This window comes from Bufo bufo, chromosome 4 (genome assembly GCF_905171765.1).
Source record: "Bufo bufo chromosome 4, aBufBuf1.1, whole genome shotgun sequence".
NCBI lineage: Eukaryota > Metazoa > Chordata > Amphibia > Anura > Bufonidae > Bufo > Bufo bufo.
The window spans coordinates 382,179,892-382,207,466 of record NC_053392.1 but is presented as its reverse complement, the minus strand read 5'-3'; positions in this window follow the sequence as shown (position 1 = coordinate 382,207,466).

Sequence of the window (27,575 nt, the reverse complement as noted above, 5' to 3'; positions counted from 1 at the left end):
GGCATAATCTAGCGATATGCCCCCATTGTCTGAGATGAGAAAACCCCTTTAAGGCCTCTTGCACACGACTGTATGCCCTCAGATACATATGGTCCGTGAGCGGGCCATATGGGACGTAGTGGCATTGATCGAGTACACAGCATCATAGTGTACAATGATTCTGTGCAAGTCGAGCTGCCCGCGGGGCTATTGTTTAGCACTAATAGATCACAGTTTTGGCCAGTTCGCCGTGTTCGCCCTGGCGGTTGTTCTCAGAACTGCCTGCTCCCGGTGACCGCATTTGTTTCAGACCGGCTCGCACACAGGCACAGGTAAGGGCTTACCTGTGCATCGCCGGACTTGTGAGTTAGGATGGCAGCCCGCATGTGTTCGCGGGTTAACACGGCGAACTGGCCATCACTGATAGATCATATGAGTACGGGACAATAGCCCAGTGTGCGGCACAACATGGTCAGCATCATGATGCTCTGTACTCCCATATGCACGATCAATGACAATCAGGACATACGGCCCGCTAACGAACACTATACATCTTTTAGTGCATGTAGTCGTGTATAAGAGTCCGAAAGGTGTGGTCCGTGATCAAAGCTAAAACCGCACCGACTTGGAATTTCAACAAGACGGTCCCGGAGAAATTAGGAGCATGACAACCCTGGGGATCTGAATACATGAAGAGGGGGGACACTTTGAGATGCTACTCATTCCAAAACGGATCCGCTAAACGGATGCAAAAACGGAAACGAACGTGACAAACGGATCAGCATTACAGATGGATCCGTTTGTACGGATCAGTCTGAATGGCTTCCGTTTGTCTCTGTTTAGTGATTTTATTGACGGATCCGTTTCAAATGCGTTTCAAACGGATCAGTGAAACGCCAGTGTGAAAGTAGCCTAATTTTGAAATGCTTTGCTTAGCAGCAATGGATCACTGAAAAAAAAAAATGTACAGTACAGACCAAAAGTTTGGACACACCTTCTCATTCAAAGAGTTTTCTTTATTTTCATGACTATGAAAATTGTAGATTCGCACTGAAGGCATCAAAACTATGAATTAACACATGTGGAATTATATACATAACAAACAAGTGTGAAACAACTGAAAATATGTCATATTCTAGGTTCTTCAAAGTAGCCACCTTTTGCTTTGATTACTGCTTTGCACACTCTTGGCATTCTCTTGATGAGCTTCAAGAGGTAGTTCCCTGAAATGGTTTTCACTTCACAGGTGTGCCCTGTCAGGTTTAATAAGTGGGATTTCTTGCCTTATAAATGGGGTTGGGACCATCAGTGGCATTGAGGAGAAGTCAGGTGGATACACAGCTGATAGTCCTACTGAATAGACTGTTAGAATTTGTATTATGGCAAGAAAAAAGCAGCTAAGTAAAGAAAAACGAGTGGCCATCATTACTTTAAGAAATGAAGGTCAGTCAGTCAGCCGAAAAATTGGGAAAACTTTGAAAGTAAGGGCTATTTGACCATGAAGGAGAGTGATGGGGTGCTGCGCCAGATGACCTGGCCTCCACAGTCACCGGACCTGAACCTAATCGAGATGGTTTGGGGTGAGCTGGACCGCAGAGTGAAGGCAAAAGAGCCAACAAGTGCTAAGCATCTCTGGGAACTCCTTCAAGACTGTTGTTGGAAGATCATTTCAGGGGACTACCTCTTGAAGCTCATCAAGAGAATGCCAAGAGTGTGCAAAGCAGTAATCAAAGCAAAAGGTGGCTACTTTGAAGAACCTAGAATATGACATATTTTCAGTTGTTTCACACTTGTTTGTTATGTATATAATTCCACATGTGTTAATTCATAGTTTTGATGCCTTCATAGTCATGAAAATAAAGAAAACTCTTTGAATGAGAAGGTGTGTCCAAACTTTTGGTCTGTACTGTATGTGTAGACTTTTTTGGGGGGATATAATAATTAGAGATGAGCGAATCGAAGTTGACAAAGTGGAATTCGATCCGAATTTCAGGAAAAATTCGTTTCGCACCAAAGTCAAATTTCCTCACACTTCGTGGTAATGAATCACAATTTTTCCTAAAATGGCTGCTGTACATGTTAGAACATGTGCAGCGTCCCACTCAGGACACATGGGAACTGCAAAATTACTGTAAAACTGCATTACTGAATTGCATGTCATTTTGCATTACATCACCTGTTGTATCCCTGTTCATAGGCTGGTTAGGTGTGTTTTATACATCCCACCACTAGAGGGGGATAGCACTTAGTCTATATAAATACTTTAGTCAGGCCTAGTATGAGGAGGAGTAGGGTTAGTTGTTAAGCTAAGACTACACATCACAGAGTAGTGAGTGAAGTCAGACGTAGCAATGTAGTAGTGCCAAGGTATGAGGAGCAGGAGAGCGTTTTCCTCCTGTGGTCATCTTAGTTCCTTTCATCCTACAACCAGAGGATAGAGTTGTGTCCCTGGAAGAAATCCAAGCAGAGAGACATCGTGATAACAGCCACTACCTCAGGCCCCTTTCACACGGGCGAGTTTTCCGCGCGGGTGCAATGCGTGAGGTGAACACATTGCACCCGCACTGAATCCGGACCCATTCATTTCTATGGGGCTGTGCACATGAGCGGTGATTTTCACGCATCACTTGTGCGTTGCGTGAAAATCGCAGCATGCTCCTCTTTGTGCGTTTTTCACGTAACGCAGGCCCCATAGAAATGAATGGGGTTGCGTGAAAATCGCAAGCATTCGCAAGCAAGTGCGGATGCGGTGCGATTTTCACGTACGGTTGCTAGGTGACGATCGGGGTGGAGACCCGATCATTATTATTTTCCCTTATAACATGGTTATAAGGGAAAATAATACCATTCTGAATACAGTAAAGTAAAATAGGGCTGGAGGGGTTAAAAAAAAAAGAAAAAATTATTTAACTCACCTTAGTCCACTTGTTCGCTCAGCTGGCATCTCTTCTGTCTTCATCTGTGAGCAATAGGACCTTTGATGACGTCACTGCGTTCATCACATGGTCCGTCACATGATCCATCACCATAGTGCACCTCACGTGTGAGTTAAATATTTTTTTTTTAACCCCTCCAGCCCTATTGTACTATGCATTCTGTATTCAGAATGCTATTATTTTCACCATGTTATAAGGGGAAATAATACAATCTACACTACAACTAACCCAAACCTGAACTTCTGCGAAGAAGTTCGGATCTGGGTACCACAGTCAGTTTTTTATCACGCACGTGCAAAACACATTGCACCCGCGCGATAAAAACTGAACATAGGAACGCAATCGCAGTCAAAACTGACTGCAATTGCGTTCCTACTCGCGCGGGTTTTTCGCAATGCACCGGGACGCATCCGGACCTAATCCGGACACCCTCGTCTGCAAGGGGCTTAATGGGCACCTTTGCACATGGTGGAGGACAATCTAGCTACAGGCAGCCTCACCATAAATTATAGAAGACAGATTAGCTACCTGTTCAAGGGCTTTGAAGATACAAAAATTATAGGACTAAGCATACCCAAAAAGAGTACTACAGAACCACAGCCAAACCTATTAACAGTGGATCAACAGAATTCCTCTAAATATCAAGAGACAAGAGACTGTATTCTGTCTGGATGTATATGCCGCAACTAAAACCAGCTACAGTAAAAGTTGTGAGTTGTATCCTACCACTGTCTACTTCATTCTTCAATATTACTACAACTGGTTGTACCACCATAAACGGTACTGGCGTCACGACAAATACCACCAAGGGACCCAGCCACCACAAGCATCCTAAACACGGTCGTCATCAAGGGCACCTCAACCTCCATCTAGGCTGGTGCTTCCCTACCACAGAGTGTGCCCCGGAGGATTTCGTGCTGTCTTCCTCATCACTGTGCAGCTGGCCCAGGGAGGCTTTCTGCTAACCTTGAGTAAACCAATGAACTGTATTGCTACTGCCCCTCATCGGCCCACCGTGCACCTCACGTGTCGCCCCTGCGGTTCTGGCCCGCCACACATGGAGCTAGGCACTCTGGGAACGAGGGATCATTCACAATGCCATGCATAGTAAATACAAGTACGTCTTATTAGCCGTTCTGCATAGAACTTACCTTGTGATACAGCCATTTTTGGGGTGTTTAATTTTAATTTAATTTAATTCTTTTATTTTACAGTATGTCAGACAAACAAGTGACGTCTTCCACCCATCTGCAAGACATCCTGAAAATGGCCAGGAAATTGTTCATGCACTTCAGCCACTCTTACACTGCAAAGCACACCCTCCTTGAGCTGCAAAGGCAGAATGGAGTTCATTGGCTGATATGCAGCGTTTCTACCCATTGGAACTCTACCCTCCATATGTTGGACCGACTATATGAACAGAGAAAGGCCATAAACAATTTCTTCATGATACAGGCGGAGAGGAGTACTCCCCTGTGTAACTTCAATATTAACCAGTGGCAGCTCATGTGTGACACCTGCCGTTTGCTCAGGCCCTTTAAGGTCACTATATTTGTCAGTTGCCAGGACTATGGGATGAACAACGTCATTCCATTGCTTCGTATCTGTAAGGAAATTCGTCTCTTCACTAGGTATCTCTGATACCTGACTTCGGTGGTCAGCTTGGATTAAGTCTTATCTGGCGCCAGGAGAATGAACTTGTCAGATACAACAGAACACAGGTCTGTCCAAATTCACTCTGGTTTATTAGCAACATGCAAGTGATAGATATAGAGGAGGTTGAGCTTCCTTGACATCCAATCATATGTTAGCATTAACCTCAACCTATAGTGTGAGTACACATATGTTTTGCAGTAACACAATAGATAGCTCATAGTAGAATTTCCCCAGCCCCCTCACCTTAAGTTTCGTTTCCCACAAACTGTGAGTATATACAGGAAACAGATACTTATGAGACAGACAGGAAGTTCAGACATGGTATAGATACTGCTGTGTTGAGTGTGGATGTCCTTGAGTAGGCCTACAACATCATGTGTAGTGTGCAAAAAGGTTAACTGTCCCAGGGTGAAAGTGGTTGCTAATTCTACCATCATTGCACAGGCTGCAAGGGAACGCAGACATGCCGACATCCCCTGAACAGAGGTGGGCATAACCTTTGAGAAAAATGCACAAAGACGCAACTTGCCTCCATGTTCTTGTGTCAGTACCCCCGCCATGGTTTTACAATTTTGGGATGCAAACATGTGGAAGGGCATATTATAGTCAGGGAGGCCCAGCCCTGGACTCGACATGAGTGAACATTTCAAATAATCAAATGCATTGTACATTTCAGAAGACCATTTAATCAAATCTGGATTTTCTTCCAATGTGGCTTGCCTCAAAACATTGTCATAATAGAAGCAATCAGGAATCCATTGTCTACAGTAGTTTATCATACCAAGGAAAGATAACATTTCTTTCTTGGTGTGCGGGGTGACCAGGCCCGCAATAGACTGGACTCTTTCTGTGCTAATTCTCCTTTCACCTTTTGTGAGGACAAAGCCCAAGTATTCAACCTGCATTTTACACCATTGCATTTTCTTAAGTGCCACTTTGTGACCACATCCTGACAACCATTGTAACAGTGATAAACCATCCTGAATGCTGGCCTCCGCTGACATGCTACACAGTAACAAATCATTGACATATTGCAGCAGCACAGAACCTTGGGGGGGGGGGTACCATGGTTTTAACGTGGCTTGGAGGACTATGCTGTACACTACAGGTGAATCAGCATATCCCTGGGGCATTCTGCACCAGGTTAGTTGACGTCCCTCAAAGGAAAAAGCAAAAAGTAGTCTGGTTGCCTTATCAACTGGGATAGAGAAGAAAGCATTCTTCAGATCTATCACACTGAAATAGACAGCGTCTGCAGGAATTGCAGAAAGAAGTGAGGTGACATCTGGGACAATAGGAGTAATGGGCACAATGATATTATTTATTGCCCTTAAATCCTGTACAAAGCGGGTAATACCATCTGCCTTTGTCACTGGATTCACGGGTGTGCTGTAGGGTGAAATCACCTCTTCCAGGATTCCTTTTTGTAGGAATTTCTATCATTGGCCTAAGTCCATCGAGTTTCTCTTTTGACAACGGGTATTGTTTCTGGAACACTGAGATGACACCTGGTTTCACAGTACCTTTGTAAGGTGTGCAATCTATGAATCCTGTGTCATATTCATTTGAAGACCATAATGCAGGGTTAATGTTGTTAAGTTCTGGGTGGTTCTGTATGTTTGCAAGAATCAGTGGCACTGGTGTAGAGATTGGAATGAGATCTGAGTGTACTCTTATGCAATGATTCTTTGCTGATACCTGCAAGTTAAGCTTAATGAACAAATCTCTCCCTAACAGGCTGACTGGGCAATCTAGTATAATGCTGAATACATGATCTGTGATGTATTCCCTGTCCATGGTCTCGAGTGGTAGTGAGTCCGTTTTGAAAGGTTTTGTCAAAACCCCATTAATTCACATAGAGGGCTCAGATTTTCTCAATGGTCCTTTGTACAAACCTTTACTTAACACACTTGAGGTTGCACCGCTATCTACCATGAATCCTACTCTCCTTCCTCCCACTCCCAGTCATCTAAGTCCACCCCTTTTAGTCAGACACTGTGGTCCTCCTAATGTCCGTCAGTAGTTTCCCAGATGTCCATAGGAACAGAGCTCTGATGTTAAGCACAACACTTAACATGTAACACGTAACTTCAAACATTGAAACAAACAGATCTGACAATACAGACATGAACAAACAAAGGGTCCATAAGAAACTTTTCATTGACTTCAATTTTAAAAAAAAATGTACAACTCAATCAACACTGTTGGCACCAGTAAAAACCAAAAATCTTCCAAGAAAAATTAAATAAAATTCTCAATGCGCATATTATTTAAAAACAAATATCGTACTCCATACACATTCACATTTTCATGTACTCCTTTTCACAAACAGCTCATAACCACGCCCTTATACATAAAATATGAATTGCATACACAGCTCTGCTAAAAAACATCCATCAGTCTTCACACATTTTCGACTCAACTACAACTCAAAGCCACACCCATTCACATTCCACTGAATCATTTGTCTTCCAACCCAGTCACACAGTTTTCTTTGTTTCATCCCAAAACTTGCAGCACAGACAAACAGAGCTTTCCTGGAAACAGATAGCCACACCACACCCAGAATTGCTGATGGTCTATATCGCTGCCGTGCTGTGTTTTCCAATGTCTTCTGGTCTTCACTCTGTGATTAATCAACTCTTATAAGAAGACAATATACATGTTATAATCATACAGTAATTTTGTTAAACCCAAATCATCTTATATGCCATGTGGTCTTAGTTAGTGTTGCACATATATAATAATTTTTGTTAAAAGCTGGATTCCCACATTACACTGCTTGGGAGAGAAAGAAAATAATTAAACAATTCTTTGTTTTCTATAATGATATTACACATATAACATCACTTACTCTGCATGATACCCCCCCCCCCCCACTTTTTTTTTTTTTTGCTTCTCTTATCTCAGGAATGTTTCTCTGTTAATTCAGGGGAAGTGAATCAGTCCAAAACTTAACCAGTTCATTTCTGAACATTTAACACAAGCGCCTTTCTGATTGCAGACACTGGGGCACTTTCTTTCTTGCTAGTGGCATCAATTAACTTCCTGACACTGCTCTGTTTTCTTAATCATTAGAACCCCCCTCAACATCACAGGAGTTCTGATGTCCACAGTCTGTAAGCTCTAACTTCACAGATTCTTACAGATTTTCATCAGTGTTGCCAGCCGGGCGACCTGCTGTCCGGGGCCACACTTTCTTTTTCACATTTTAGCTTTCAATTCTCCATTAATATCACATCCTGCAAAATTGTCTACCCATGGGTTAACTAGGAAGTAATTTGTGGGACTACACCGTGCAACATAAACTTTACATGTTTCTCCCGTCTCAGCTTTGTGGTAATCTGTTTTTGACCCTTGTGCCCCCATTCCGTCTGATATTTTTGGTTCAAAGAATAAGCGAGACAATCACTGTCAGGACTGGCTGTACTGAACCGTAAAGGCTCCAACAAAATCCTGTCAACTGATCAGCGGATTCGTATCTTAATGTCTCTCTATACTCTTCGGACCCCTATCGACTATTGCTGTTTTGGACCGCCAGTTGCGTTCACTGTCTCTGGATCAACGGATTTCTCCTAGCCGAAGGAGTGGGGCGTCTTGCGGTCCTCCACAACACAAACAATTTTGCACATTAACAGTAGTTAACCCAAAAATACATCAATTTGACAATAACAGTGGGATGTGACCGTACACTTACCACCCGGTCAGTATCTCACACAAACAGATAATCTTATCACTTCTAAGATACCTATACTATATATATATAAGAGTTAATCCGAGCTTGTAACCTTCTGTTCCCTGAACAGTATTTCTTTAAGTGCACTTATATCTATCTGTGGTGATGTGGACTCCCGGAGTCCCTTATAATCACCTTAGGCTCCCTGAGCCTTGTATCCTGTGTCCCTGACACAGCGACCTCCCGAAGTCTTAAGTAGATGGTTTAACTTACTTGGGTCGAGACGTGGCCAGTGCCCTTGGATCAGACGGAGGACAAAATCGATGTCTTTCTCACTGGACCCGAGGATGACCCTCTCGATCCCGGACACGAGCCCCCAAAGCTGTGAGGAAATTCGTCTCTTCACTAGGTATCCCTGATACCTGACTTCGGTGGTCAGCTTGGATTAAGTCTTATCTGGCGCCAGGAGAATGAACTTGTCAGATACAACAGAACACAGGTCTGTCCAAATTCACTCTGGTTTATTAGCAACATGCAAGTGATAGATATAGAGGAGGTTGAACTTCCTTGACATCCAGTCATATGTTAGCATTAACCTCAACCTATAGTGTGAGTACACATAAGTTTTGCAGTAACACAATAGATAGCTCATAGTAGAATTTCCCCAGCCCCCTCACCTTAAGTTTCATTTCCCACAAACTGTGAGTATATACAGGAAACAGATACTTATGAGACAGACAGGAAGTTCAGACATGGTATAGATACAATGGAGTTACATATATCCCTTCAGTATCCATGTGATGAGGAAGACGAGGCAGATGACCCACACACACCGTGGTAGTATGCAGTGGAGATGAAAGCAGGGAGTCCCTCCAAGTCACTTTTGCAAATGGCATGATGCATTCTCAGTTGCTTTCGTAGTGACAGCCGAATTGTCACCATTCAGCAGAGGGATGACTACTGGCTCTCCACCATGTTAGACCCTTGCTACTAGTCCAAAATGGGGACCTTTTTTCCATCCCCCTGGTGAGAGGGAGGACAAACTGAACTACTATCGAGACATGTAGTCAGTTGGCCACTGCCTATGTGCGCCATCGCCCATCCTCACAAAGGTCTGACCGGGGGGCCCTTTGTGCTCACGTTCCTCTGCAATGGCTGCTGTTGTCAAGCTCTGACACATGAGCCTTAAAAGAGAACAGCAAGGAGGGAACCCACTGGCGGGTAGCAGCCAGTAAACAAGGCACCAAGGACACTTCAACAAAAATAGTCAGGTAAATACCAGGTCGAGGCAGGAAGCCAGAAGGAAACAACAAGAAAGGTACCTAGGGAGCTTAGTATGTCTCACCAAGAGGTGGAATAACTCAGCACTGAGCCAGGGCTCTGATCAGGTTTTTATAGCCAGAGGGTGTGTGTGTCCGCCCCTGGTCTACAAGGTGACCAGGAAGCTTTCTCTCCTGCGGGCCAATAGTAGGTGTAGGCATGTGTGTGTGGGCTGGGAAACCTCCTCCAGCAAGGTCCACAGCTGAGAACTAAATGAGCGCATTAGCGGCTGGAACACCTGTGGATCTGCCAGGCTGGGAGGTTCGTACCCTACGCTGTACCCTCCAACCCGGGGAAAGATGACGTCCCCGTCTTCCTGACAGAGCCCCCCACCAAGGAGTGGCCTCCGGACGCGACCTTGTCGAAGGTCTCTTAGGATGGGCCTGATGGAATGCCAGCACATTGGCATCCGCATGAACCCCTTCCGAGGGCTCCCAGGAATGCTCCTCGGGACCGTACCTCTTCCAGTGGATGAGATACTCAAGGACCCCTCGCCAGAGGCGGGAGTCTACGATCTCCTGGGCTTCATATTCTTCATCGTTATTCACCTGGATGGGAGGAGCAGGTACTCGGTCTGGGAACGGATTAGCATGGTGTGGCTTCAATAAGGATACATGGAACACAGGGTGGATGCCCAGGGATGCGGGTAGCTGTAGCTTAGTAGCCACCTTCTTGACCATGTCCATGATGGGAAAAGGACCACGGTAACGGGGACCCAACTTCTTAGAGGGCAGGAGAGTCGGAGGTGCTGGGTGGACAACCACACTTTGTCCCCCTTCTTGTACCGCCAAGATCCTACCCTCCGGCAGTCGGCTCATATCTTCTGGCTCCGTTGGGTAACTTCGAGCTGCCGTAGAAGCACCCGCCGTAGTTCTCAGAGGTGCCGGAACCACTGGGTCACCTCTGGTTCTGGGGTGTCAATAGGTAGATCCAGAAGGGTTATAGGATGATAGCCGTAGTTTGCAAAAAATGGAGAGTCGCCCGTGGATGAATGTTGTTGGTTGTTGTACGTGAATTCAGCCAGTGGGAGATGACTCACCCAATCATCCTGCAGATAAGAGGAGTAACATCTGAGGTATTGCCCCAGTGTTTGATTGGTCCTCTCAGTTTGTCCATTGGTCTGTGGGTGATATGCAGAATATAGACTGCGGGTGATGTGGAGACTCCGGCAGAAGTGGGTCCAGAATCGGGACGTGAATTGGGAACCCTTATCAGAGACAATGTTATCTGGAAGCCCATGGAGCCAGAACAAATGTTGTAGGAAGAGGTTAGAGGTCTCCTTTGCAGTGGGGACATTAGAGGTTGGGATTAAGTGGGCCATCTTGGTACACCGTTCTACCACCACCATGATGGTGGTACAAGATTGTGAAGAGGGTAACTCCACGATAAAGTCCATCGCAATATTCCTCCAAGGTGCCGATGGTATTGGCAAGGGTTGTAATAGGCCGACAGGTCAGGTAGTAGGACGCTTGTGGATTGCACAAATACGACAGGTTTCTATTAAGGGGCGTACATCCGTTGCCAGGGAAGGCCACTAGAAGTGGCGTAGGACATACTCCTGAGTGTTACGCCGGCTCCTGTGGCCTGCTGTAGGGTGGTTGTGGCAGTGTTACAGTACAGGTACCCGTTGGAATGCAGGGATATAGATCCATTGGAGGTGGTAGCACAGTCCTTGTTTGAATGGTAGCCTCCTTTGGAACTGGTGAACTGGCCCTTCTGATTCCCTCAATTAGGGAATGGCGGGAAGCTAGAAAGAAAGTCGCTGGCAGGATAGTCTCTGGAGGCGCAGTCCCGGTCTCAGAGCAATGCATTCGGGATAGGGCATCAGCGTTGCCGTTTTTGGACCCGGGCCTGTAGGTGATCTGTAGAGGGAAGCGAGAGAAAAAGAGGGCCCACCAGGCCTGTTGAGGTCTCAATCGCTTAGTGCTACGGAGATGTTTGATATTTTGGTGATCTGTATAGACCACCACCAGATTCTCTGCTCCTTCAAGTAAATGCCGGCATTCTTCCAGGGCATTCTTGATGGCGAGTAGTTCCCGTTCGCCGACATCATAGTTGCGTTCAGCCCTGGTGAGTTTGCGGGAGTAAAAGACCACAGGGTGTAATATTGTTTCTCCCCTTGGCACTGGGAGAGCACTGCTCCGACCGCCCCCTCGGAGGCGTCTGTCTCCAAATAGAATGGGTGAACAGTGTCTGGCTGAGCCAAGACAGGATCTTGTGTAAACAGGTGTTTAAGACGTTGAAACACCTGGTGGGCCTCCAGGGTCCAGGTTAACGTGGTGTCGCTCTTGGTTAGTTCGGTGATGAGGGCACAGATGGCCGAAAATCCCCGGATGAACCGTCTATAGAAATTGGCAAAGCCAATGAATTGTGGAACCATCCGACGGTTATGGGGGACAGGTCTGGATCTTCTTAGGGACCATCTCCACCCGTCCTGGGGATAGAATGTAGCCAAGGAACTCGATGGACGTTACCTCAAAGGTGCTTTTTTCCAGTTTCCCATAGAGCTGGTGTCTCCGGAGGTGGTGGAGGACCGACTTAACGTGTTTTTCTTTTTGTGGCAATGTCTGGGAAAAAATGAGGATGTCGTCTAGATATACCACCTCATGGGAGAAGGTCACGTAACACGTCGTTGATGAAGTGCTGAAACATGACTGGGGCATTACAGAGTCTAAAGGGCATTACGAGATACTCATAGTGCCCAAATTGTGAGCTAAAGGCCGTCTTCCATTCATCGCCCTGCCGAATGCGAATGAGATTGTAGGTCCCTCGGAGGTCAATTTTGGGGAAGAACCTGGCGTCCTTCACCCTATCCAATATGTCCAGAATGAGGGGGAGCAGGTACCGGTTCTTTTTGGTGATACACACAGGGGCACCATGTTTTTTCCCCACAAAAAAAATACCGGCCCCCAACGGGTGAAGTAAAAGGGCGGATAAACCCCTTTGCCAGGTTCTCATCTATATATTCCTTCAGGGTCTTGGACTCTGATTCTGAGAGATTATACAGGTGTCCGAATGGCAACGGGGACCCAGGGAGCAGGTCTATAGGGCAATCATAAGGCCTGTGGGACGGCAAGGTATTCGCACCCTTTTTCTCAAACACATCCGTGAACTCACGGTATTTGTCTGGTAGGGTGTGTTCGAGGGTACCCAGGGTCATAAAAGGCTTTCTCATGGAAAGAATGCTTTCCACGGAGCTGGGAGGGGAACGGAAGGTGATGGATCCAGTGGCCCAGTCAATCAGAGGATTGTGTCTCCAGAGCCAGGGGATACCCAGGATAACAGAGAACAATGTAGAAGGCACGATGTCCCAAGTGACCTCCTGCGGGTTCCATGGTCGCCGATACAAAGTAGCAAGGGATGGGATTCCATGGCGATAGGACAGGTTTGGAGGGTGCTGCCATGCACCATGTTCAGCTGGAATGGATTACTCTTCGGGTGCAATGGAATTCCCAACTGCAGGGCCAGGTCCTTGTCCATGAAATAGCTGCTGGCGCCCGAGTCGATAAAGGCGGAGAGGTTAATGCCATTCTTCTCCAACTGTAGAAAAACAGGGATGGTAAGGAGAGATGACTGGTTGTACCGTGGCGGGGTGACACAAGGTGGAGATACATCTGTCCTATCTGCCGGAGGTTTGGTGGGGCAGTCCTTCAAAAAGTGGCCTGGCTTGGCGCAGTATAGGCACAGATGCAGTGCCTGCCGTCTGATATTTTCCACTGCAGAAAGAGGGCCACAAACAACCCCAATCTGCATGGGTTCTTCCAGGGTGAAGTCTCCAATTGTGGGGGCAGGAACTGGCACCGGGAGAGGCAGGGGGTCTGGTCGTCGTACCGGTGGGTGTTGTGTCAGTTGCCTCTCCTGATGCCTCCCGCAGAAACGTTGGTCCAGGTGGGTGACCTGGTGCATCAGGGCTTCTAGGGTAACGGGTACTCCGACGCAGCCAAGTTCGTCCTTCAAAGGCTCTGACAGTCCAATCCGGAACTGGTTTATGAAAGCGACCTCATTTAGTTCGGTATCCGGGGTGATCTCACGGACCTCGGTAATATAGTCCTCCACCGGACATTTGCCTTGGCGGAGATTGCGCAGAGTACTCCTGGCAGTGGAGGCCCGTAGCGGATCATCATATAGCGTATGCATGGCAGTGACAAAAGACTCCTATGTAGAGAGCACCGGGTCATCGGCCTTAAGTAACTGGTGTGTCCAGGTCTGGGGAGGCCCTGAAAGTAGAGAGATAGCCATGCGTACCTTGATATAATCAGTGGGATACGTGCGTGGCTTCAGGGCAAAGAGGAGTTCACAGGAGATGATAAATGAGCTGTACTTCTTCCAATCACCTGCAAAGCGCTTCGGGAGGTCGATCAAGGGTTCACTGGCGACCATTTCTACCGCATGGGCCGGAGTAGACGGAGGTGAGGGTGGCAGCGCATTGGCTTCTGCGCTGCATTGCTCTTGTGCGACCACGTTTTGGAATAGATACTCGTGACCTGAATCTCATGGAATGCTTGTGTCATCAGTCTCATCTGTTGATGGAGGGCCATGATGGCGCCTGCTACTCCTGCGGGTTCCATGGTCACGACTGAGTTATTATGTCAAGCTCTGACACATGAGCCTTAAAAGAGAACAGCAAGGAGGGAACCCACTGGCGGGTAGCAGCCAGTAAACAAGGCACCAAGGACACTTCAACATAAATAGTCAGGTAAATACCAGGTCGAGGCAGGAAGCCAGAAGGAATTAACAAGAAAGGTACCTAGGGAGCTTAGTATGTATCACCAAGAGGTGGAATAACTCAGCACTGAGCCAGGGCTCTGATCAGGTTTTTATAGCCAGAGGGTGTGTGTGTCCGCCCCTGGTCTACAAGGTGACCAGGAAGGTTCCTCTCCTGCGGCCCAATAGCAGGTGAAGGCATGTGTGTGTGTGTGCAATGGGCATTAGCGGCTGGGACGCCTGTGGATCTGCCAGGATGATGGGAGGTTCGTACCCTACGCCGTACCCTCTGACCCCGTCTTCCTGACAGCTATGGCAGGGTGGGGGGAGGGTAGGAGCAGTTCCATCAGCAGCTACTTAAGTCTAGAGTCTCTGATGAGCAGTTTTCTTCACCCACCTAGTGAAGAAGCTACTCACCACCAGCATCAGCTAGACATGGAGCAGAACCTGAACCAGCAGGTCGTGGCATACTTGGACTGCACTCTGCCACCCCACATCAAAGATCCCCTGGACTACTGGGCAGCCAAACTTGATTTGTGGCTGCAACTGGCCGAGTTTACCATGGACAAGCTTTCCTGCCCGGGTTAGTAGTGTGGCATCAGAGCGGGTGTTTAGTGCGGTGTGGACCATAGTTACCCCAAGGATAACCTTTCCACCCAAAATGTGGATAAACTGACCTTTGTGAAGATGAATCAGGCGTGGATAGCCAGGATTTCCACAAACCAGTGCTTGATGCATCATCCATGGTGCCACACCCAAACTTTGTCCTGTTTCTTCTGGCTACCTGCTTCAGCTACTATTCTGATGCTGTAATCCACCTGATGCCACACAACCAGTGGCGTAAGTACTATATCGGCAGACCAGGCGACTGCCATGTTGCCCAGGGCAAGAGAGGGCCCAGTCTTAGTTGGGATTATCTCCTCTTCTAGTGGAGGTGAAAACTTGGTCAGGACTCTACTCTCTAAAGGAACAACTTTTAGCAGATGAAGCAGTGGAAAAATGGCCAAAGGGTCATTGAAAAGGGTTTAGGCAGAAACCCTTTTGTCCTGTCTGGGGGGCCTGGTTTGATCCTTGCTATGGGGCCCTTACTTCTCTATGTACACCACTGAACATACCTGCTGCCAGGTGATCCTAGGCTTTTGCCCCCCACCTCCACACTCTGTCATAGGGCCACTCTTTGGTCTCCTCATGCTGCTGGAACCTCACCACTCTTTGGTCTCCTAGCCTCCTCATGCTGCCACCTCACCACTTTGTGGTCTCTTCATGCTGCTGTCACCTCAACACTCTGTCACTGGGCCACTCTGTGGTCTCTTCATGCTGCTGCCAACTCACCACTCTGTGGTCTCCTCATGCTGCTGCCACCTCCCCACTCTGTGGTCTCCTCATGCTGCTGCCACCTAAATACTCTGTCACTGGGCCACTCTGTGGTCTCTTCATGCTGCTTCCAACTCACCACTCTGTGGTCTCCTCATGCTGCTGCTACCTCAACACTCTGTCACTGGGCCACTCTGTGGTCTCTTCATGCTGCTGCCAACTCACCACTCTGTGGTCTCCTCATGCTGCTGCCACCTCCCCACTCTGTGGTCTCCTCATGCTGCTCCCACCTAAATACTCTGTCACTGGGCCACTCTGTGGTCTCTTCTTGCTGCTGCCACCTCACCACTCTGTCACTGGGCCACTCTGTGGTCTCTTCATGCAGCTGCCAACTCACCACTCTGTGGTCTCCTCATGCTGCTGCCACCTCCCCACTCTGTGGTCTCCTCATGCTACTGCCACCTAATTACTTTGTCACTGGGCCACTCTGTGGTCTCTTCATGCTGCTGCCACCTCACTACTCATTACTACTAATTACTGACCAAATGCTGACCGAGTGATTGGAGGTTGTTCTTCTGACGCATCAGAGGAAGGGCAAAATAATCAGTGATGTCAACCCCAACTTACTGCTGACACCTAGGGTTGAGTGAACCCAAACTGCAAAGTTCGGGTTCGTACCGAACTTTGCGAGTTCGGGTACCCGGACCCGAACCCAGAGTTTTTCACTGAAGTTCGGGTTCGGTGTTCGGGTGATTTTATTTATTTATTTATTTAACCATGTTATAACGGAAAATAATAACATTCTTAAGACAGAATGCTATTTAAAATGGCCATGGAGCGGTAAAAAATTATTTTTAAAAACTCACCTGATCCACTTGATCGCGCTGCCTTGATCGGGCAGGTCTTCTTTCTTCAGGACCTGCGAAAGGTGACGTCACCGCAGGTCCTGCTGAATGAAGATAGAAATGTGGTGAGCGCGGTGACGTCATTGCAGGTCCTTTCGCAGGTCCTGAAGAAAGAAGACCTGCGTGACCAGGGCTGCGCGATCAAGTGGATGTGTTTTTTTCTTATTTTTAACCCCACCATGGCCATTTTATTTAGCATTCTGTCTTAAGAATGCTATTATTTTCCGTTATAACCATGTTATAACGGAAAATAATAAAGTGAAGTTCGGGTCCCCACTGGCTTTAATGGGGTCCGGGTTCGGAGTCAAGTTCGGGTCCCGAACCCGAACTTTGGCCTGAACTTCGGCCGAACCCGGTGAACCCGAACTTCCGTGGGTTCGCTCATCCCTACTAACACCCTCTCCACTCTGTCGGGGGGCTCAACTTTTATCAGCATTTAACAGAACAGATTCTGTAGAAATTTATGTGGAATCAGCTGACAGTGTAAAAGGAGTGCGCTCTTTCACGCTATAGTAGGATTTTGGGTCGCTGCACGGTTCTTCATACCTGACGCTAACATTGACCTGTAAGGCTGAGTTCACACTTGAATTATTTGGTCAGTTCTGGCCCCGTAACTGACCAAATGAGTGATTTGTGAAATGATTCTAAGAGTGACGCCTGTCATCTGCGTGTCATACTAACTGACAGTAGTGTTTTTCACTACCACAGTGGACTCCCTATGCATGTTTCTGCAAGGCACAGTGTTCTACATCACTACACAGGTTCTCTGCAGCCAGGAAATAGCAGTTTTTTAACACGATTCGCCACAAGTAAATTCAGATCGAATCAAATTTTTGGGGAGAATTCGACGAACCAACCAAATCGAATTTTTGAGAAATTCGCTCATCTCTAATAATAATAATATAACCTTCATTTGCATACCTACTGTTCCTTTAAACATATATACAGTGTGTGTATATATATATATATATATATATATATATATATATATACAGTATGTATTGTAGATTTACAGTTATACTGATATAGAATTAATAAATCAAAGCACAACTAGAATGTAACAAAGTAACAAACAATGGTAACATTGAGGAAATTACTGTATAGTCTAGTCACTGTCAAGTGGTAAATTTGTTTCTTTTTCCTAGTAATCAGACTTCTGTCCTTATCTCTCCTCCTGCATTAAAAAGCTAAGGCAAGCTACTTGACTGTGCACTTTGCTACTATCAAAGGAAGGAATTGCTTTTAGGTAAGCTTCTTTATTGTAAATGGGTAAAATTGTATCTGCATTGAACAACTTCAGTGCATGTTCAAAAGCTAAACAGATTACAAATGGAAAAAATACATTTTTATCTTTTATGTTTTATAATAAAACATAATCAATATAACATAATGTGCGCCTGCTCTATGATTGCATGTCAAAGCTATCTCCTAGTCTGCTGCTTAAGATTTGGAGGGAAGCTTTTCCATTAAGCTTGAGGTTACAGTTACGTTGTAAGCCCAAACAACATGCATTGCAGTGGTCCCTTGAGTTACAGTATTGATTGATTCCAGGATGAGCATTGTACAGTACATAACAAATATTGCAACTTGAGGCTGTAGCTCTATGGAAAACTAGTAATTGGTTTTTGAATCCCCAAAATGTCATACCAAAATAATCCATAATGAAGATTAACCACTTCATAACTGACTGTATATCCGGACAGTCTACAGAGATCATGCAGCTGCAAGATTATAGAGTCCACTGTCACTGACAGCCGGGCTCCCCATAGAGAAGGCAGGAAAATTGTTTACCATCCCTGCCTTCCCTATTGCTGCATACACAGTGAGTACTGTATTTGTAGAACAGGAAACAGCAATGCTGCTTCCTGCTCTGGTCCTAACAATCATGAAATTACTGGGGGGTGGTTGTCTGCACAAGCTGCTGAGTCGCAACAGATCCAGATCAGCACTGCAGTGACGCTCAACAGCCTTGTTAAAGCCTGCAGGGTTGTATTCCCCTGTAAATGGGGTTAAAATGTCAGTCTAAGGGCTCATGCACACGGCCGTTGCCCGGCCGTGGTGGTATTGCGGCTCTCAATCAGCAGGTCCGCAATACACGGGCACCGGCCTGTGCACCCAGCATCACGGATGCAGACCCATTCACTTGAATGGGTCCACAATCTGAGAAATGCAGTGCGGTGCAAATCGGAGGCACGGATCGGAAGCCCAGGGAAGCACTACAGAGTGCTTCCATGGGTTTTCTGTTCGTGCCTCCGCACCACAAAAAAGTAATGCATGCACTACTTTTTTGCAGTGTGGACAGTCTGATGCGGATCGCGGACCCCATTCAAATGAATGGGTCCTCGATCCGCATGCGGTGGTCCCATGGTCGGTTGCCCTTGCATTGCGGCCTGCAGTTTGCGGTGTGCAGCACGGGCCCGCCTTAGTTACAAGAAAATCAGCAATAGAAAAAACATTTTTTATGCCCCCCCAGAGGTCTTGAATGACCTTATAAGTGTAAAATCTGTAAAAATAAATAAATAAATAAATAATAAAAGAAAAGACAAAATAAAAAATAATAATAAAGCCAGTGCAGCTTTTAGTCCCATCCCTGGCAGTTATGAACTATATATCCCCACATTACTGAAAGGAGACATAATTAAAAATAAGTATTTTTGTTGTATATTTATGCAATTAAAACACTGAAAAACATATTATTTTCCCTTTTTAACAGCTTCCCAGGCATAAAAATTTAAAACAAAAAAATGCTAAAATAAAAATGACATTAACCCTTTAATGACCAGGCCTCAAATGGCTTTAATGACCAAGCTCACGTATTGTCTTATTAGGTTACACCTACAGCATACAATTTGCATATATTTACTAAAAACACAAAAATATATCTTTTACAAAAATGGATTTTTTTTGCTAATTTTAACTGCAATATATCACATATAAATATACATACTGTACAAAATGTTATCAGATATATACAGTATTTCCATGGATTTTTTTTTTTTTAAAGCAATTTTAATAAACTTTTTTTCATTTTTGAACAGTTTAGAAGACTTACAATTTTTTTTTTTTTACTTTTAACCAAATTTTTTAAATGTAGAAATACTGCATGTTTTCCTGCACTGGACCACGTTTGTGCAAGCTGACAGGTGTCAGAATGGTTAAAACCCACCAAAGTGACCCCATTTTAGAAACTAGACCCCTTAGAGGGCTATCCTAGGGGTGCAGTGAGTATTTTGTACCCACAGTAGGAACAAATGCAATTTCTTTTTTCTTACAAATGTGTTCATTTAAGACAGACATTTTTGCATAGTGCACATAAAAATGAAGAAATGCATCGTTTCATCCTATTTCTCCCATTTTCAGAAATATCCCCATTGTAGCCCTAAACCTATGTCTGGACCTAAAAGGAAAACTGCACCCAGTGGCTTTCAGGGCATACATTTTACTTGGAAATGTTTCAGGCTGATTCTTTAGTGTGCAGAAGCACCCCCAATATAACCCCAATCTGCTTACTTAACCGCTTTCCCACCAGCGCCGTACTAGTAGGAGCAGGATCCATAGCTGCCGGGCGCCTGCAGTTTCATAAAGCAGACAGTTAACTATATAATTTGTGAAAAGGTAGGCGACACCAAGGATGTAAACAATTTACTTGTAAGAATAGTTATCGCTAAAATGTAACTTTTATTAATTGTCCTTAAAATGTGGATATTCAACTACAATATATAGATACTATTACGTCCTGGATCCCACTAATCTTTGGTGAGAGTGTGACATCATCCACTCACACCTGGTCCTCGGACAATGTACCATTCAGGGAAAATGTAATGTGTCTGGGAATGAGCGGGGTCATAATGAACACCCCCATGCACAATACACCAGCACAGTGTGGGTTAAACAAGTGCAAGTGCCTGAACCAACCAGGACACTATCTCTCCACCCTCAACAATTACCCCTGGTACATTAGCTAAATGAACTATGGCTACTGTAACATTTGGCTTCCTAAATGAGGTGTTAACCTCTGCAACACTGGAGGCACATAGGCCTGTCTGCTCGACGCGTTTCTTTAGCTGCTATTATCATACAGCTTAGTCATCAGGAGCGACACTGGATGCATTACTAACAGACAAACAAACAAAGTTTCTGCACGCTCTCATGCATAGCTTGCAGACATGTAGCCTGCGGCACTGGGACGGCCGTCCCAGTGCCTCCAGTGTTACAGAGGTTAACACCTCATTTAGGAAGCCAAATGTTACAGTAGCCATAGTTCATTTAGCTAATGTACCAGGGGTAATTGTTGAGGGTGGAGTGATAGTGTCCTGGTTGGTTCAGGCACTTGCACTTGTTTAACCCACACTGTGCTGGTGTATTGTGCATGGGGGTGTTCATTATGACCCCGCTCATTCCCAGACACATTACATTTTCCCTGAATGGTACATTGTCCGAGGATCATTACATTTTAGCGATAACTATTCTTACAAGTAAATTGTTTTCATACAGCAGACACCCGCGGCTAATGTCAGTGAACAGCGGTAATGCCGGTCGCAAACATTTTACACTTCAGATGCCATGGTCAATCCTGACCATGGCACCTGAGCGTGCAAAATACCAAAAGCGCGCACTTCCAGTGATGCTCCAGCTCCCCCATGTGGCGATCGGAGGAGCCGCAGCTTGTGTGCAGCAGCCCCTGTCTTAGTGAATGAAAGGAGGCCGCTGCACTGTGTTTCCTATGGAGCCCGTGCCACTAATAGGGCTCCATAGGAAACTAGTAATTTTCTCATAGACTTCAATGCTAATGCATTAGGGTCAATGAGAATAGCAATCCTATGGGAACTATAAAAAAAAGTATAAAAAATATATAAATAAAGTTTTTAAAAATTAAAAATTAAAAAAGATAAAAATTCAAATCACTCCCCTTTCCCAAAAATTTAAATAAAAGAACTAAAAACATAAAAAACATACATATCATGGGTATCGCCATGTGCAAAAACACCCATAGTATAAAAATATAAAAATATCTTCCCCATACGGCAAACGGCAAAACAGAAAAAAAGCGTCAAAATGGACGATTGGTCGCTTCATTTCCTACAAATATATTCAATAAAAAGTGATCAAAAAGTCATACACACTCCAGAATGGTATCAATAAAAAGTAAAGATCTCCCCACAAAAAATGAGCCCCCACAAAGCTCTGTACACATAATTGCTAAAAAAGTTATAGGGGTCAAAATATTGTGATGAAAAAATAAAACTGATTTGTTTTCCAACATTTTTATTATTTTATTAAAACGCAAGAAAAACTATACATATAAGGTATCGCCGGATTCACACTGACCTGTAGAATGAAAGTAACTGGTCAGTTGTATCGCACATTGAACTTTGTAAATAAAAAAAACAGAATTGCTTTTTTTTTCAATTTCACCCCATTTGAAATCTTTTCCCCGCTTCCCACTACATCATATGCAATATTAAATGGTAGCGTTGGAAAGTACAACTTGTCCTGCAAAAAACAAGCTCTCATACGGCTATGTGAATAGAAAAATAAAAAAGTTATGGTAGGTGGGGGAAAGCAGGGAGTGAAAAATGAAAACACAAAAACTAAAAAACCTCTGGGGTAGAATGGGGTTAACATATAACAGGGACTAAAACAGAGTGTGCAACCTTTGGCTTTCAGGGCAGAATTTAATGAATTTCAGGCCCTATCCCATGTTTTTAGCGGTATTGAGCTGTCACAGTGTCACAATGAAGCCCCCAGAAATAACCATATTTTACAAAACTACATCCCCTAAGGCAGTGGTGGCGAACCTATAGCACGGATGCCCCAGGCGGCACTCAGAGCCCTCTCTGTGGGCACCCACCCGCACCCTGGAAAAAGTCTATGGCGTACCAATATGCCTTAGACTTTTCCTGCCATTCACCAGCACAGGGCTCACTATGAACAGCACAGGCAGCGCATTGAATGCAGGCAGGCTATTATAGCTAAATGATACAGTACATGGAAGATATACTATATTGGACTGTAGTATTCAGGTTAAATTGCTGTGTTGGCACTTTGCAATAATAAGTAGGTTTTGGGTTAGTCCGTGGGATTTGGTTTCCTACCTGCTGCTCAGGAAAGCCCTTTTTATTTTTGCTAATTGTCCCACAAGCTCCTGTGTTTGATGTGTACAGAAGTTTGAACAGGAAAATGCAACAGCACTCTGCAAACCAAATAAAGTACATAAATGTCATAATAATAATACATTTTCTAATGTTAATCCTACAGTTATTTAGTAAATTTGAGATTCTTAGCAAATATATTTTGTATAAATTTATTTTGGCCCGTCTGCCAAACGTCAAGGCAATCTCTGTAATGCGGGAACCTAACACTAAACACTACCTGTTATGAGCCCTCACGGCTAGTGTTTAGTGTTAGGTTCCCGTCTTACAGAGATCGCCTTGACGTTTGGCAGACGGGCCCAAATAATAACATTAGAACATTTATTATTATTATGACATTTATGTACTTTATTTGGTTTGCAGAGTGCTGTTGCATTGTATTTTTGTGTGTTTTTAGCCATGGCAACGTGCACCTGCACATTGGGATATGCTGACTGACCCCCTTTTCCTTGCAGTTGGTATTGGAGGTGTGGCTGACTCCACTTGGTCTTGCACCCCTGACTAGGCTGTCTGCAATATAGGCTGTTTTTAATTATTGTACTGTAAGTATAAAGCTGTAGCCTGCTTTCCCTGCACTCACTGGAAACCTTTTGGCATCCGGAGAAGTATAGAATGGACTCTCATTACATTTACTGGAAGCCGTCTGGCACCAGGAAAGGTACAGAGTGAGCTCAGCATTCATGTTGGTACCTGCATTCCCTGTAGCAGAGTGGACCCAGCATGCATGTGGAACCGACACTCCATGAATTTTATAGTGGCCGTGAGGGCTCAAACCAGGTAGTGTTTAGTGTTAGGTTCACGGCTTACAGAGATCGCCCTGACGTTTGGCAGACAGGCCCAAATAATTTTGCACAAAATATATTTGCTAAGAATCCCAAATTTACTAAATAAGCGTAGGATTAACATTAGAACATTTATTATTATGACATTTATGTACTTTATTTGGTTTGCAGAGTGCTGTTGCATTGCATTTTTGTGTATTTAGCCATGGCAACCTGCACATTGGGATGTGCTGACTGACCCACTTTTGGACCCCCTTGGAGTTTGAACAGGGGCACACTTGTGTGCTTGTGTAAAAATTGTCTGTATATAAGCGATATCCTTTGTGCAGTAAGGGTTGGATCATATCCCAGACAATTTTACTGCTGACGGTCAGATTAGGTGGATACCCTGGAGGATTTATTTCTCTGTCCCTCCCTTCATAAATTCTAATGGTGGAAGTATACACTGTTTCACTTTCCCAAAATTTATACAGCTTTACCCCATATTGTGCCCTTCTTGATGGTATAAATTGTCTGAAGGACAGTCTTCCCTTAAAACTCATTAGGGATTAATCAATGCTGACAATTTTTTCAAGGGTGTAATGGGTTTCAAATGTCTTATTTAGAAAAGTTATCAATGGCCAAATTGTGAACCAATGGTCACAATGTGCATCTGTTCTGGGAAGGGCTTGTTCATTGTCAGTGAAGAGAAGAAACCACATCAGTTCTTCATAGCGGTGTCTGGGCATTACTGCAGAGAATACAGGGTGACATATGTGGAACTAGACGCCTAGTATGATCTAATTGTCAGCTTTTTGACAATTCCCATATTGAACGTAAGCCCCAACCCAAGAATTTTTTCAATTTATGCACAGCTGTGAGTTTACAGTCTCTGGTGTATATAGATGAGGGATGCTGCAAAATATATAGCCTCGCATATAAATTTGTTTGGTGGACTATATCTGAAAAATTAGTGTCATCCACATGTATTCCTGGGGTGGCAGTAAAGTTAGGTATTATTGGGGCAAATGATGTGGTGGGTCTCCACGTAAGTGCAGCACCTTCAATGAGAGGGACTGGAATTTCTCGCTCTGCAGTACACCTGCTCCAGGGTATACATTCTGTGTGCTATTTTAGAGAATTGTGAATCTGTATATTCTAATCCAGGGATGCCCAACCTGCGGCCCTCCAGCTGTTGCAAAACTACAACTCCCATCATGCCTGGAAGGCCTTCAGCTATCAGGGAATGCGGAAGTTGTAGTTTTGCAGCAGCTGGAGGGCCGCAGGTTGGGCATCCCTGTTCTAATCTATATAGAGAGAGATATATTTGTCGGCCTAATGTGACATCCTCACGTGACACACTAACAGGACACACTAAAGATGCTTGTTAAAAAAAAAACTGCCAGTTATTCTAAATTGCAATTCTGTATATTCAAATCTATATATAGAAAAAGAAAAAAGATGAGCAGCACACAAATCACAGGGGTGCAATTCCTTGGGCAGACCACAGACTTGATCCAATTAGATATATGTATAGAAAATCCAAGGCAGCACACAAATAACGGTAAAAAAATAGGATGTTTATTCCCCCATGTGTAGACAGCAACGTTTCAGCTCTCTCAATGGAGCCTTTGTCAAGCCATGACATAAAAGTCACAAATAGCTGCTAGAAGATTAATCTAACTCGATATTCTGGGGAGAAGCATCCAGGGTTACAATGTAGATCCAAGGTGTTACACTCACCTGACACAACACCTACATAAATATTGGGACATCGACACAATTAATACATTTTTGGCTCTATACACCACCACAATGGATTTGAAATGAAACAAACAAGATGTGCTTTAACTGTAGACTGTCAGCTTTAATTTGAGGGTATTTACATCCAAATCAGGTGAACGGTGTAGGAATTACAACAGTCTGCATATGTGCCTCCCACTTGTTAAGGGACCAAAAGTAATTGGACAATTGGCTTCTCGGCTCTTCCATGGCCAGGTGTGTGTTATTCCCTCATTATACCAATTACAATGAGCAGATAAAAGGTCCAGAGTTAATTTCAAGTGTGCTATTTGCATTTGGAATTTGTTGCTGTCATCTCTCAAGATGAGATCCAAAGAGCTGTCACTATCAGTGAAGCAAGTCATCATTCGGTTGAAAAAACCGGTGAGCTCAACAACACCAAAAGACCCACAAGACCACTGAAAACAACAATGGTGGATGACCAAAGATTTCTTTCCCTGGTGAAGAAAACACCCTTCACAACAGTTGGCCAGATCAAGAACACTCTCCAGGAGGTAGGTGTATGTGTGTCAAAGTCAACAATCAAGAGAAGACTTCACCAGAGTGAATACAGAGGGTTCACCACAAGATATAAAGCATTGATGAGCCTCAAAAACAGGAAGGCCAGATTAGAGTTTGCCAAACGACATCTAAAAAAGCCTTCACAGTTCTGGAACAACATCCTATGGACAGATGAGACCGAGATCAACTTGTATCAGAGTGATGGGAAGAGAAGAGTATGGAGAAGGAAAGGAACTGCTCATGATCCTAAGCATACCACCTCATCAGTGAAGCATGGTGGTGGTAGTGTCATGGCGTGGGCATGTATGGCTGCCAATAGAACTGGTTCTCTTGTATTTATTGATGATGTGACTGCTGACAAAAGCAGCAGGATGAATTCTGAGGTGTTTCGGGCAATAATAACTGCTCATATTCAGCCAAATGCTTCAGAATTCATTGGACGGCACTTCACAGTGCAGATGGACAATGACCCAAAGCATACTGCAAAAGCTACCAAATAGTTTTTTAAGGAAAGAAGTGGAATTTTATGCAATGGCAAAGTCAATCACCTGACCTGAATCCGATTGAGCATGCATTTCACTTGCTGAAGACAAAACTGAGGGGAAAATGCCCCAAGAACAAGCAGGAACTAAAGACAGTTGCAGTAGAGGCCTGGCAGAGCATCACCAGAAATGAAACCCAGCGTCTGGTGATGTCTATGCGTTCCAGACTTCAGACTGTAATTGACTGCAAAAGAATTTGCAACCAAGTATTAAAAAGTGAAAGTTTGATTTATGATTATTATTCTGTCCCATTACTTTTGGTTCCTTAACAAATGGGAGGCACATATGCAAACTGTTGTAATTCCTACACCGTTCACCTGATTTGGATGTAAATACCCTCAAATTAAAGCTGACAGACTGCAGTTAAATCACATCTTGTTTGTTTCATTTCAAATCCATTGTGGTGGTGTATAGAGCCAAAAAATTTAGAATTGTGTCGATGTCCCAATATTTATAGACTTGACTGTATGTAAAGCTGCTCAGTATGTATATCTCAGACTGCTGCCAGCAGTAAATCCTTATCGCAGGAGGTACAGTTATGCAGGTGATTTTCCAACAAGGTTTTTATTCATTTGCAAAAACGCATTTCAAGGGAAGATTGCCCTCTTCTTCAGGTTATGGCACATACTTTTACAACATGGAACAGGGAGGATATACATCAGTTGATTGTGTGCTTGATTTATGTAGGAATTAAATTTTTTATAAACATCTTTATTGAAGTTTTTAAACATTTTATATAAGTAAGAGCCAACAGAGAATATGACAAAATAAACCGGTAATGTGTGGTAAGAACAATTCTGTCAAAGTATAACTATGAGAAGAGGAAATTTGTGGGCACTAACAGTGCATAATGTCCCTTTACACTATGTGGCCAATCGAAAATGGTCAATATGGCCAACTAAAGAAGAATAGTGAAAATAAACATGGATAACTGACAAACGTGATGAACAGGGGAAGTAAACAAAAGACAAACTGAGGGTGGGGGGCTTCTGTTAGATGGCAGGCACCATGAGTGGCGGATTGTAAGTTGTGTTCCATTATACAGCTCAGCCAATGAACTAATATCAAACTATCAGTGTTGAGGTAGTAGAAATGAAAGTGGGTATAAAGCATTATTTATAGGCCAGTATCCTGTAGTTATCACTATTTAATCAAGGCAAACTCAAGGTAGGCACTCACCAGCATGTATAGGTAGATTCTTAAATAAATAGCAAAGGTTGTTAGAAGGAGTAGAAAGGGAGTATTATACCCAAGGTGCCCATATTTTTAATAATTGATCATGATGATCTCCTAAAATGGAAGTCATTTTTTGTTGACCACATAAAA